Consider the following 12,798-nt stretch of genomic DNA (forward strand, 5'->3'; position numbering starts at 1 on the left):
TTGTGTAGGTGCATATCGTAATATCGCATAAGTGTCTTTTCCTTGTTTTAAAGGATAGTCAGCACCAATAGTCAACCATACACTATTGTCGCAATACCGATACCGAGGTATTTTGTAAGTGTGATATTTGATTTTTCTCCATATCGTCCAGACCTACCACCAACTGCCTCTTGGTACTTCACAGTATTTGTTATTGCCTCTCCTGTTATCGCTTAAATGCAGGGACTCTCAGCACTATCTGTACAGCATTGTAACACAGCTGTAAGATTATATGCAGAAAATGACTCATTGACCTCTAAAACCAGCTGCACTGCAACTTTAAAGAGTGAGTGCTGAGCTATTCTATGTGAAAGTGCTGATACTGGACATGTATCAGATGAGGCACATAATGTGTGTGCACTGTAATAAGGTCAGAGGTGATGACAAAATCGATGAAAAACAAATGGAAATGTAACGACACATATGGTGCTCACCATTGCTTAAAGTCTTAATTTCATGTACTTGTTAATATTCTGACTGGAGAGGACATTAGCGCTGCTAAGACATCTTAAAGCTGCTCTTTTTATTTTAACAATATATCTAAATACTATGTCTAAGGTATAAGGGTTCACCCTCAATGATGAGCCCACCAAGAATTATCTTCCCGACTCTGCAGTTCACCTCCTCTCGCTACGGAACATTTTGGCATCTTTCAGCGGTTTGTTTTGGCTCGTTGTTAATTCTGATTTTAGTGAAAGTAGCTCTTATTTAGCTGCTGAATGTACGTAATGAACGGCAGCTGCAAACATGTCACTTTATATGATTTCTAAAGAATGTAGTCTTTCTAATTAAAGTTAATGTTGCGCAGTGCAGCTTTACGGGAATAATCCAAGATATTAGGAACTCTTCTTGTTTGTTTTAGCTACACTCAGATGTGAAGATCGGCTCCTTTAAGTGTCAATGTGTTTGAAGTTTACGATAACAAGGCCAGCAGACGCAGAGGATGAATGAGTAGCCTAATTTAGTAAGGAGTTTACAGTCTAGACAGTTGAAATGCGTCTGAGAGTCCATTGGCGAGCTCAGTACTGTCGACAGACAGATGCAGTCTGGTTAGTTAAATCATGGCTAAAGGTATCCTGGAGAAGATCCCTTTTACTTTATGATACTGATGTCAGGAGGAAGTACATCATTTATATGGATGGTGACGTGAAAAAATAATCCTAAAAAGGAAAATAAAAGGAAATGCACCACCAAGGCTGTGACTTAAGAGATGGTTCCCATTTCTCAGACTCATGGCATCTGACGTGTTAACAAAATCCTGTCATGGCTTCCTAGCCAGTCGCCATGGTGACTCAGCAGCTCCTCGCTGTCTCCTTCTTGATGGGCACAAGCTCCGACACACACACACAGACACACAGACACAGACACACACACACACACACACACACACACACTGTCTCTGATGAGCAGCGGTTTAGATTACTGCTGACAACACACTGTGTCGACCTATACACACAGACACACACACACACACACACACACACACACACACGAAACAGTCATACACACACTCACAAATGGCGTCAGTACATGAGAGAAAGGTGCAGACAGTCAGTTTATTCAACAAACTGATGACTAACTGTGCAAATCTGTCAAAGTTGGCTCGGTGCTCTGTTTTGTGAGAGTGTGAGAGATGATCAAGGGAAGGAGATGAAACTCTTAAGAGCCCCTGAAGGAGACCAAACAACGGATGAGAACAAAACAGGATCTGCAGTGAATGATACTGCATCTTTTCATCTCTCTACTTCCTCTGACTGTGTTTACACTTCCAAGAGTGATTTTGTGTTTTTTGGAGTGTGGTTAAAGGACAAGTTGTTGTTTTTCTCTGAGTTTGGTAACACATCAATGTGTGGTTCTACTTCTGATATACATCAATATGTTGTGACCATAATCCAAACTAGGGCAGCACCAGCCATCTGACTGTCTTTCCCCATTTCATTTCCAATACCTAAACTTAAGGTATTTGCTGATTGTCAATGTATAAATCATAATTTAAAACAGGATTTATACTTCTGTGTAAGCAACAGAGACGCCACGTGGAGCTAACTATGAAGGCTGCTCGTGTTTTCCCAACAACAACAAACAATATACTTCTAGGAAAAGTATTTATATATGTTTGTATGTAAATCTACGCATCTATAAAAGTAAACTAACCGTTAATGACATTGTTACCACTTCCAGTTTCACAGTAAAGGCCTACCACTGCAATACATGTATTGTGAAGCACATGCAGGAAGTAGTAGCACCCCCTCATTGTGCTGCACTTTGCTAAACAATGTATAGAGTTCTCACACTGTACTTTCTGTCTTCTCTGCAGTGTAATGTCCTGGATGGATGGATCAGACAAGTGATGGAGTTGATTTATTTTAAGATACTAACATTTTACTGTTTTTCAGAGGATGACAGCTTTGACCTCCTTTTTGTTCTAGAGCTGAAAGATTAATACAGTAATCAAATAGTCAGTTGACAGATAATCTGCAACTATTTTGGTAATGGATTAATTGTTTCATAACGAGCACTGTTATTTTTAGTACTTATTTTGATGCTAATACTTTTGTACTTTTAGTAAAGTAATATCATGAGTGCAGGATTTTTAACAGCGTATTTCTACAATGTGGTATTGCTACTGTTACTGAAAAAGCTCTGAGTACTTCAACCTGCACTGTACATATACGTATATACACGTATATTTGCACCAACAAAACAAAAAAAGGCCATCCTTCCCTGTCTCTCCCAGTTCCCCACACGCAGAAGTCTCAGGGCAAAAGCACTTGTGTGGTTTATTTATGTAAAGGAGAGTGAGGGAGGAGACAGCATGAACAAAGGACACAGGAAAGGTTGCAAGAAGAAGCAGATGGAAGCAGCTAAAGGCTGTATGTGTCCTTTGGAAAGGAAATGTAATAAGTCAACGTCTTTTGCTCAATGTTTCCTAGGTACTAGGTTAAAAAGGTACGCATGTATATTTGTATACTTACTGGAGCTCAGGACACCTTGAATAAAGGGACTTAACAGGCCCACGCATATTAAGTTCAGATATTTATCTTTATAGAGGCACATTTAGCTGACGCTGAGCCTTGACAACTGTTGGAACTCTGTGATTTGTGGGACTTGATACTGCGTTGGAGTTAATTATTTGATGTACAATAGTTACTATTAAGAAGCACATGCCACACGTTTGCAATGCACTGCCCTCAGTCTAGTCAAGCTTATGTATACTATACTGTATAAAGCCTGTACTATACTATTCTACTTTATAAAACGGACATGTCAAATCAAGCAATCTGATTGGTTCTTAGCCGTGGTATAATGAGCGTATATCACGGGTAGAATTGTAGTTACTTTTCACAACAAGTCAGTATCCCTCCGCGTCTGAGAAAAAGCTACAACCGCTACAGCTGTTAAATTACGTCCGTTAAGAAACAAAGTTATAAAGCTTTACTCTGGAGGAGTGGATCGATCAGTGCCTATCTCCAGAGAAGAAAGCCCCTAAAAGACGACATGCAGAGCTACGTGAAGAGCAGAGCTGTTAGTGTTGTTGCATAGCAACCACCTCGCACTATGTTTTGTGCAGAAGGCAACAGAGGGACTATTTTATTTTGAACATCATTATTTAATAATAAAAACTATTTAAATTGGAGTGTGTATTTTTCTTTCATATTGCCACACTTGGTAACCGTTTTATAAAAGCAATAGCTCACTTCAGACCGTGATATATGGTCATTATATCACAGTTAAGGGGGTTGTACCACGCCCCTTAACTGTGATATAATGACCATATACCACGGCCTGTCGTCAGCGATTGCTTAAGTATACTATACATATACCGTAACCCTTTCCCCAGTGCATGTATTCATATAACATACAATAAAAAATAATTTATGAACTACATATTTAGAAACATGAATTATGTTTTGCCATACGTACAGTAACCTACCACAACGTTTGTACCTACAAAGTGTGCTATGTTGTCTTGATAGCTCTAAATCTATCATGTTTTCTCAACATTTCTTTCCCCTCCAATAAATACATTATTTGTAAAAATGGGCAAGTAATGTGGTTATAATTTTCAGTCAAACTTTCCAGGAAAATTACACCTGGGATGCCAGTATAGACTGACTATAGAAATATCTGAAACCACTCTTTCCAGTAGATTCAAACTGTTTCAGTGCTCAGAATCCCGTCGCTAAGTGTCAGTGAACTACACACAGCACACGCTGGCTGTTAATGTACATACCAACAGCAGAATGGAAATTTGGAAAAACATGATGAGAGTAAAAGTTTACCAAACTCTACTCAAGAATAGGAACAAGATGAACTGTGATTTGTTACTTCTATTCTGAACCCCGAGCTTAAATCATGATCTCTCCATGTTTTAAGGCATTAAGGACAGTCGATGGGAGGGGACATTTTGTACTCATCCTCACTCTACTGTGCTGTTTGAAGTCAGGTCTGGTCTTAATCTCAGCCTTCGCTATCAGCAGGATAGAAAATACCTTTTCTTGTTTCGAATCACAAACGCACACTGATGGAAGTTCGCTGAAAGAGGATGATATGAAAAGACACACAGCCATCCCGTCCTCCCTAGCTCTGATGTGCCATATGATGTCAGGTCTGATCTGAATCTCAGCCTCTTTCCTCAGCAGGAGAGAACGACCTTTGTTGTTTCCTCTGAACTCTCTGTTTGATCCTTTCACTGCATCTCTAACAGTACAGTAAGGTTAAGGGCTACTTTAAAAGTAACTGTAGTACTGCACTGTCTTTGTTTGGTATTTATTGGATTAATTGCTTGAACATGCATATCAGTAATAAATGCTACAATTTACTTATAGTTACTCCTTCCAATCATGCAAGGGGTATAGAAAGCAAACCTTATGTTCAAAAATCACCTTTGTAACAATGCAATTGATCTAGAACAATACGGTGATGGATAATGAAGAATCAGTTCTCATAATGTATACTACAAGCTCTTTTTAAAAATCACTCGTTGGCAGAACTGGTGACAACCGGTAGATATATACAACCTGTGACAAAGGGTAACATTCCTTTGTTTTAAGGGGTCACCAGCCAAAAAGGTCAAATAAATACCTAATAAATAAGTAATAAATAAAAATGTGTCAACGAGACATTGCATGCAGTTAGAGTAGCTTGTGGAAGAGCTTCTGTTAGCCTGCTTATGACCTTAGAACTTTATCACTGTATGCTAGTCTCTCCTTGCTTTTTACGATTATCAAAAGAAAATATAAAAGCTAAACAAAGCAAAAAATAAAAAACATATTCTAAACCATTTCTTACATATTCTTAGCAAGTTATGATGGCATATATTAATTGCTTTTTACTTACAGTGAGTATCTGGCCCATCCAACATCAATGACTGAAGTCCCAGGAGTAGTTCTGGGTAATGTGCATACTTAAAGTTCCAATGAAACAGCTAGCAGAGCGCTATTTGATTACACAGAAGCACGTTTCCTGTAAAAACAGTAAGCTATGGAGGGTCTTGTCGTGGATATTGATTGGCGTTTACAGTAGCCAAAAGCGCTGAATGTGCGTTACGCATGGAGAACAATTGTAAGGAAAAGCCCGCTCTCTGTTGTCGAGGACTTTTATCCACCACCATCGCCTACGCCAGCAGATTTTACCAACAAGGATGAAATGGAGACCATAAAAAAGTTGTTTTTGGAGTGAGCCATACATGTATGAGCCAAGATCTGAAGCCAGCAGTGCTGCTGGTGAAGGAGAGACGCAGGCTTGGTAGGCTTGCATTTATATTAAAACATTTTCATTTCCATTTCATTGTCGGTCCAGATATTGCCGTATAGGTGACGACCAGAGCAATATAATAAAAAAACTTGGCTTAAACATCTATTTAGATTTCATGATATGCTGTCCCAAAAAACAGATTTGTTGCTTGGACTGAGTCAGTGAAGAGGTTCCTGGTAAAGCGAAAGTAAATCTCGCCAAGCAAGATTAGTGAACTTTGTGAAAGGCCTTTCATTTTCACAAAGTTCATTTCCTTTTAAGCAGGCAAGTTCACCATGGTAACCACAACTGAAGGAAGAGTGTGTTCAAGTTCAAACTGTATAACATAGCCCACCTCCTCACCAATTAGCTCTCTGAAGAAAAAGACACACGTTCAACAAGAGTACTGTCTAAAAATACATTTAGGAACGAGTACAGACTGCACTATGGACAGAATCTGCTTTTCTTTTTGTTAGCCTATAAACATGATGGTCTGTTTGCTGTACGGTGCATCTACAAAGTGTTAGAATGATGCTCACAGGGATTTAAGGCCCATAAATCCCACTGTGGCAATACAAATGGCTTCTAACAGATACCCCATAGCTTACATGATTCTCTAAGGTCATCAATAATGAATACAAATTACTACTGCACATTCAATCTCGCAACAGATTGCACCCATATTCTCGTCAGCACAGTGTGAGGCCAGCTACACGATGTTCACAGACTCAAAGGGAAAAGACAATGTCGTATCAATGAAACTTCATTACCAGATAGGGGTGATACTTTTAACTGGCATCGATACTACAACATACTAACAACCCTAACCCTCTCCAACACTCACTAATATATTGAAATTGTCACCATGTGAGCATCACAATACAGTAAATGTCATTTCGAATGCATCTTGGCCTTGCAATGCATATTTACATTGACAATAGAAAAGATAATGGACCCAGTAGTAAAACAATGAAAGGTTCAAGCTAAAAGGTTTTTATGCTCCATGTCTGCGTAACACTTAACAAACATCTGTTGAGTAAGATATCAAAAATGCATAAACATATGGTGCATCAATTTTCAGCTTGAGGACTCAAAGCTGCATTGATTTCTTTAACCACCAGAGGAGAAACTGAGAACACAACATCTTACATATAATCACCTTACAAACGTTATGAAGGTGAATATGTAAGCAAGCAATCGCTTATACACATCCAGTATATGCGGTGCAACATAAGAACAAACTTGTGTACAATATTCACTCTCCAACGAAATATCTGGATCTTTAGCAGCTAAATGCTCAACTAAATTCGCCAGCTAGTTGCTAACTGTGTCCGTCTGTTGTATGGTGCTTAGCAGGTAGAAACAGTGGCTTTATCAGAGCTTTTTTGTTGAAAATAGATGCCTGCTGCGGCTTGAAACAAGGTTAATGAGAGCTGTGGGATGAAACAGTAAATTTGCAGGCAGGAAAACCAAAACAATTCAAACTGTAGAAAGAGAAACATTTGACCTGCGGCCTAAAATTAACCATTTGGATGGATTTCATGTAAATCTTCTTAGGTTATTATAGAATACTTTGTTGATTTTGATCAATACTTTGATTAGATTGTGGCATATTTTTGTCTGCGGAAAAAAAGAGTTAGTTTCTGTGACAATTGATGCAGTCTAGGTGCTGCTTTCATCCTATTGACGTCACATTTTCAAAGTACTTTATCAGTTACAAATCATTGTCTTTTTCACTCCCATCTGTCCCGTTCCTCCTCCCTGTAGGTTAGAGCCAAAGCAGTTTGATTCACTATAACAAGAATATCTCCTTATAGCGGGAGGGTGCTATCCGAGTCATTTAGCTCCGTCATATAGGCAGGGTTGATATTGGGCAAAAACACTGAGAGATAACTTAATGTTTTGACCCCAAGGTGTTACGTAATATTATATCTTACAAACCACTATTATGGCTTAAATAATTGCCTGAGGGGACTACACCACTATTAGATCACATCGCTACTGCGCTGACTCTGCCTGGCTGACTTGTTGACTTACTGAATGGCTGGAGAGCCTACACATTCCTGTAAAAGTAGCTGATTATAACTGACATTGTTGTGTTGTAAAATTACAGTGAATGTTTGACCAGTTGGATGACCGGTTGACTGTCTGTTTCATTGGAAACCTAAGTGACTCTGAATGGCGGACTGCCTGGCAAATGGACTGAACACGTTGAGTATACAGTACCTGGTAGGGTGACCACTAGCCTGACTTCCTGCCTGCTTGGCTGGTAATCTGGGAGGGATTGCATGTAATCCCACCAATCTCTAAACCAGAAATCATGGCATCATCATCACAACAGCCACGCATTAGAACATCTCTGATAATCCATCTAGCTTTCCTCTTGTAGTCTTTGGCATCATCAGATGGTTCTACGGTTCAAAACTCAAGGATAGCGGATGCATGATCCATGGTTACCTCCCAGTTCCTCAAAATGTGTATTTAACTACAAACAGGAGAGCAGACATTGCTGTCATGATTAGCCTCTGGAATGGAAAATGCCATGTGTGATGGATGTTCCAGTGCAGCTGCTCCCACTAACCAGTACATTGGTCACTTTACAACATCTCAGACTCAGTTGCCCGGATGACCGCTACAAAACCAGATTTGGTCAGCTTCATCTTCTGAGTTGATCTCCAAATTTACCAGGATCTTCACTTCTTTCTTTTAATTTTCTCAAGACATCTTTTTGTGTTGTCTCCATAAAGTGGAGTCGAGTCATACGGCCACAGGAAAAGAGCATATTTCAGATCAATTAAAGGTTTACAGTCACCAAAAACCCAATATGATATCTACTGTAGTCTCCTATTATGATAACCAAATTGAAGAAATGTGCAGTACTATTTAACTATGACATCCACTCTGCTCATTTCCTATCACACAATCAATTAGTACTTTAGAAGAAACAAATGCCAAACTCTGGTTCAAGCTTCTCCGATGTGAGGCTCTGCTGCGCATCTCTTAGCTACAGTATATTGTGGGGAATTGAATATTCATTGGATTTTGGAGTGTTTGTTTGGAAATTATAAGCAATTTAGAGATGATGGGCATTTGATGATGTTTTATAGACTAAATAAAAAAATAACTTTCCCATATACATTGAGAAAGTAATTTCCAACCCTCTCATACCAATTATGACTAGTCTAATTGGTATGTCAAAAAATACATCATTGATTAAATACAGTGTGACACATGGAAAAACTGACAGTAAAAAAGTGCAGGCAGAGCTGGAGAGGCAAAAGATTTTTAACAACCACAAATAAACACACAAAAAAAACCTGCTAGGAAAATGGCTGATGACCTCTTCATTCCTCTGGGAGCAACCAGCAGATCTATCAACATTAAGCATTGTCCCATAGACAATGTTTTCAACATTCCTGTCTAGACCTGTCTAGAACTTATTGTCCATTTTGTGTAATGGCGCAACCATGTGTCTTGGGTTTATACTGTACATCACGTAGTGTTTAGTTAAGTGCTGCTTTAAGCAATTACAGAACAGACACTATGATGTTTACTTTAAAGCCACTTCTACTTTACTTTTTTACAGTAAAATAATCAAAATTATTTTGATGCTACACTGAATTGTAAAAGTCCCACTCTGTTCTCGCACTGATGTAATTTTGGTGAGCGGGTTGTACAATGTCCCGTGAGAAGTGTGTAAAGCTGCTTTCACATGATCAGCGGTAAGGCTGCTCTGCGGAAACTGTGCCGTTGTTTTCCTATGGAGAGAGCAATGGCGCTCAAAGTTACATTTATTTCAACCTTGACCTTGATTGTCGCTGACCTTTCAAAGTGCAACCAATGAGAGAACAGCTGTATGAAGCGGCACAGGCAAGTAGGAGAGGTAACCATAGAAACTAAACTAACTAGCTTCCTTCACCGCAACTCCGCGCCCGACCTCGCATTGAGCGCATAGAACATTTTCTATCATATGAAGGCAGTTGTAGGCTTTACGGCACTAATTTGATTTTGATGAAATTGAATCATGTGTTATGCAGAAAATGTTTTCTGGTCTTCAGCTGCTCTGACTAGACTCTACGTGATTTACGGAGTTTTCTGATTGACAGCTAGCTTAACTTGCAGAAGTCGCTAAAGTAATGCTTACCGCTAACTACTGCTAACAGTAGTTGCTGTTAGCTAGTTAGCTGTTAGCTCAGTTAGCCGTGCTGCCAGGACTGGGAGCTTGGAGCACCGGGGAATGTTGGTGTTTGCACCGCTAGCACAGTAGCTTTGGACCGCTGGGAGGACGGGTTAACACACGGGGAGAATGCTGGCAGGGAGCAGGACTGGGTTAGAAATATTAGCTAGCTGGCATGCTATGTCTTGTGTTGTTGCACTTTCTTGATGTTTGGCTGTGTTAGCAAAGTTATCAACTTGCAGTTTTTTACGATAGGTACTGTAATCAATACAAATGTATGTGTAACGTTACTGCTGCCCATATTTACAACAGCAGTGTATAAGTGAATTGTATGGAAAATGTATTGCAGCTAAATCACAAGAATACCGATTACTACATCATGTTGCTTTAAGGGAAATTTAGGATGAGAATAAGGATGTTCCTACTCCAATAATATTACTACAGCGTATTAGTGCTGTGGTACCCATTTATGAATTACTTTACGAGGCATTGTTTTCCTCAAATACCACACGTAAAATGTCAAACTGAAGACCAAAAACAGAAAGAGCCATAGAGAGAAAGACATGAGCATAGATAGAACAATGCGTACTAATCCACTCAGAGACAGAGGATGCAGTGTGTGTGTGTTTGTAGCTGTGTATGTGTGTGTAGAGTGGGGAGGATGGGGAGGATGGGTAGGCCTATTATTGTATAACGATAGGCTTAGGTCCTATAGAACATCACAGACTCTTCCTAAAACTGTTTTTTAGGCTCTGTAACATCAGGGGGAAAAAAGCCTTTATATAACAAGGCCTTGACTGCTCCGGGGCTGCACCTGCTGCCTTTGAGAAAACCATATTCCTGTAGTAAATCAGTAAAGACACTTATCAGCATAAATCATAGTCTATAGGTTACTGTAGTCCCATATGGGCGATTAAATAGGCAAAGTCCTAAAATGACATCGGATGCAATGAGGCTACTATACACTCATTAATGATTACTGAGCAGTAGCCTTACGATGAGCTAATGTGGCGTTCTATAGGAATATTTTGGATTAGCCGACTATAGTCTGGTGATTTTTTAGCAGGAGGGGTGTACCATCCCGACTGCGGCACCACCATAACAAAGAGACACGAATTCTCGGAGCTCTGCATGAGAGACAGAGATCCCCCTCACACGCCCACTATCTTCTGCCATTGTGATGGGAAACACCGTGCACCACAATGTCGAATTTCCTATCCGACATACAATAAGCTAAATATAGGCCCATATCCATGCCACTGCAGCGCGAGACCTAAATAACGCTATAAATATGACATTCATCCTTCATTCACCAATGCACGAGAGGATGGCGCAGGGCAAGGATACAGACGATAAACAACGATAATCACGCGATGACACATCATAATTCAGATATATAAATTGCAAAATAATCTACTCACTGTTTCGATGTGTTCCGTTTCTGTCACAGAGCGTATGCGTGTGTGACAGTCGAAGGTGAAAATCTCTCCACCTTTCTCTGTTTGCAGACCAGACTAGTGCCAGGAATCAGATACAAGCCCCGCCCCCTTCTCAGTCAGCTCAGCCAATCAGTAGCCCGGAGCAAAAAAGAGCCTTTTCATCCGAATCTGCAGGAATCAGGGCTGCTGCTGCCTTCACGTACTGCCGTAAATATGAAGCTTTCAACTGATTTGTTCATGGATTTGTAAATCACGTTGCAATAAATCTAAGAAATAATACATTCTTTCTAACAATAAACAAAATAACAAACATTTAATAGTTAATAACTTAATAGTTTCACCATAGATAAGCTATTACCTGACTAAATGCATGATATCATGATATCTAATGTGTCTATTAGACACTTGGTGTTTATGCCAGGCAGAGTATTGACCATGGTTATCTGTGAGCAAAAGTATTCTGGAGCATATTTCAAAACATGTTTATAAAGTTGGTTCAAGTCTCCTATTTTCATGTCATACTAAATCTAAATTGTTCTCAGTGGACTAATATTGATAGATCAGATCAAATGTAACTGTATTGTCATTACACACAGTGAGAATGAGGGCAATGAAAAGATATTTAGCATCTGCCTATACAAAATGCAAACTGTGGCAAGGTGTAGTAGGTATAGATAAAGATTAATACATGTACAATAAACCAACAGGGTAGTAATAACACGGGATATAACTGTGGTATGTTCAAAATGAAGAATATGCAATATGCAAAATGAACAAAGTGAATGGTGTGCAATTAATATAACTATGATATGTACAGTGCCTTATATGATATGTTAACTGCCTACACTACTACTAGTTAAGATAACGTAAAGTGCATTAACAAGAATTGACTCTCAAGTACAGCAGTGGTAGGGCAAAAAGCTAGATGGAGTGAAACGTCCTGAGTCCTTAGGAGGTGCTATGTTTAGAACAGAAAATGATACAAGACATAAACCAATATGTCATCCAAACTGCAACTTCATGTTTCTACCACCAAATAAAAAATGGATTACTCAACAAATAAGTATACACATAAGTAGCCTATGCATATTGGCATTTACTTGAGGTAGCTCTTTGTTTCTAGGATAATTGTAGCCTACTATATAGGCTAATCAAAAACATGACTTGAATTATTCAATGTTTCACAGACTTTCATTAAAGCTAGGGGTGGTGATCTTAAGAAGCTAGCAAGAGTATGGTACACACAGCTGTTAAGATAGCAGCTTGTGGAAGACTCCGGTGATGCCCTATGAGAGCACGGGCAGAGTGCGTACAGGTAGGCAGGCAGGTCGGGATGAATGAAATGATTGGACAGCCACAGATACCACATTTCTCTCTCTTTCTTTTGTCATTTAATTTATTTAATGC

The 12,798-nt window shown here is 39.4% G+C and overlaps 1 protein-coding gene across 4 annotated transcripts in view; it reads right to left on the minus strand.

The window, feature by feature from the left end:
* The window catches only part of LOC115022203 (microtubule-associated protein 4-like), an 88,335-nt gene extending 76,828 nt beyond the window's left edge, over positions 1-11,507 (minus strand). For all 4 annotated transcript variants that reach the window (XM_029453143.1, XM_029453145.1, XM_029453144.1 and 1 more), the window contains exon 1: positions 11,374-11,507. The gene's annotated coding sequence lies outside the window, so the exon portion shown is untranslated. The remainder of the gene's footprint in view (positions 1-11,373) is intronic.
* Between the last annotated feature and the right edge of the window lie 1,291 nt (positions 11,508-12,798).

This window comes from Cottoperca gobio, chromosome 17 (genome assembly GCF_900634415.1).
Source record: "Cottoperca gobio chromosome 17, fCotGob3.1, whole genome shotgun sequence".
Classification (NCBI taxonomy): domain Eukaryota; kingdom Metazoa; phylum Chordata; class Actinopteri; order Perciformes; family Bovichtidae; genus Cottoperca; species Cottoperca gobio.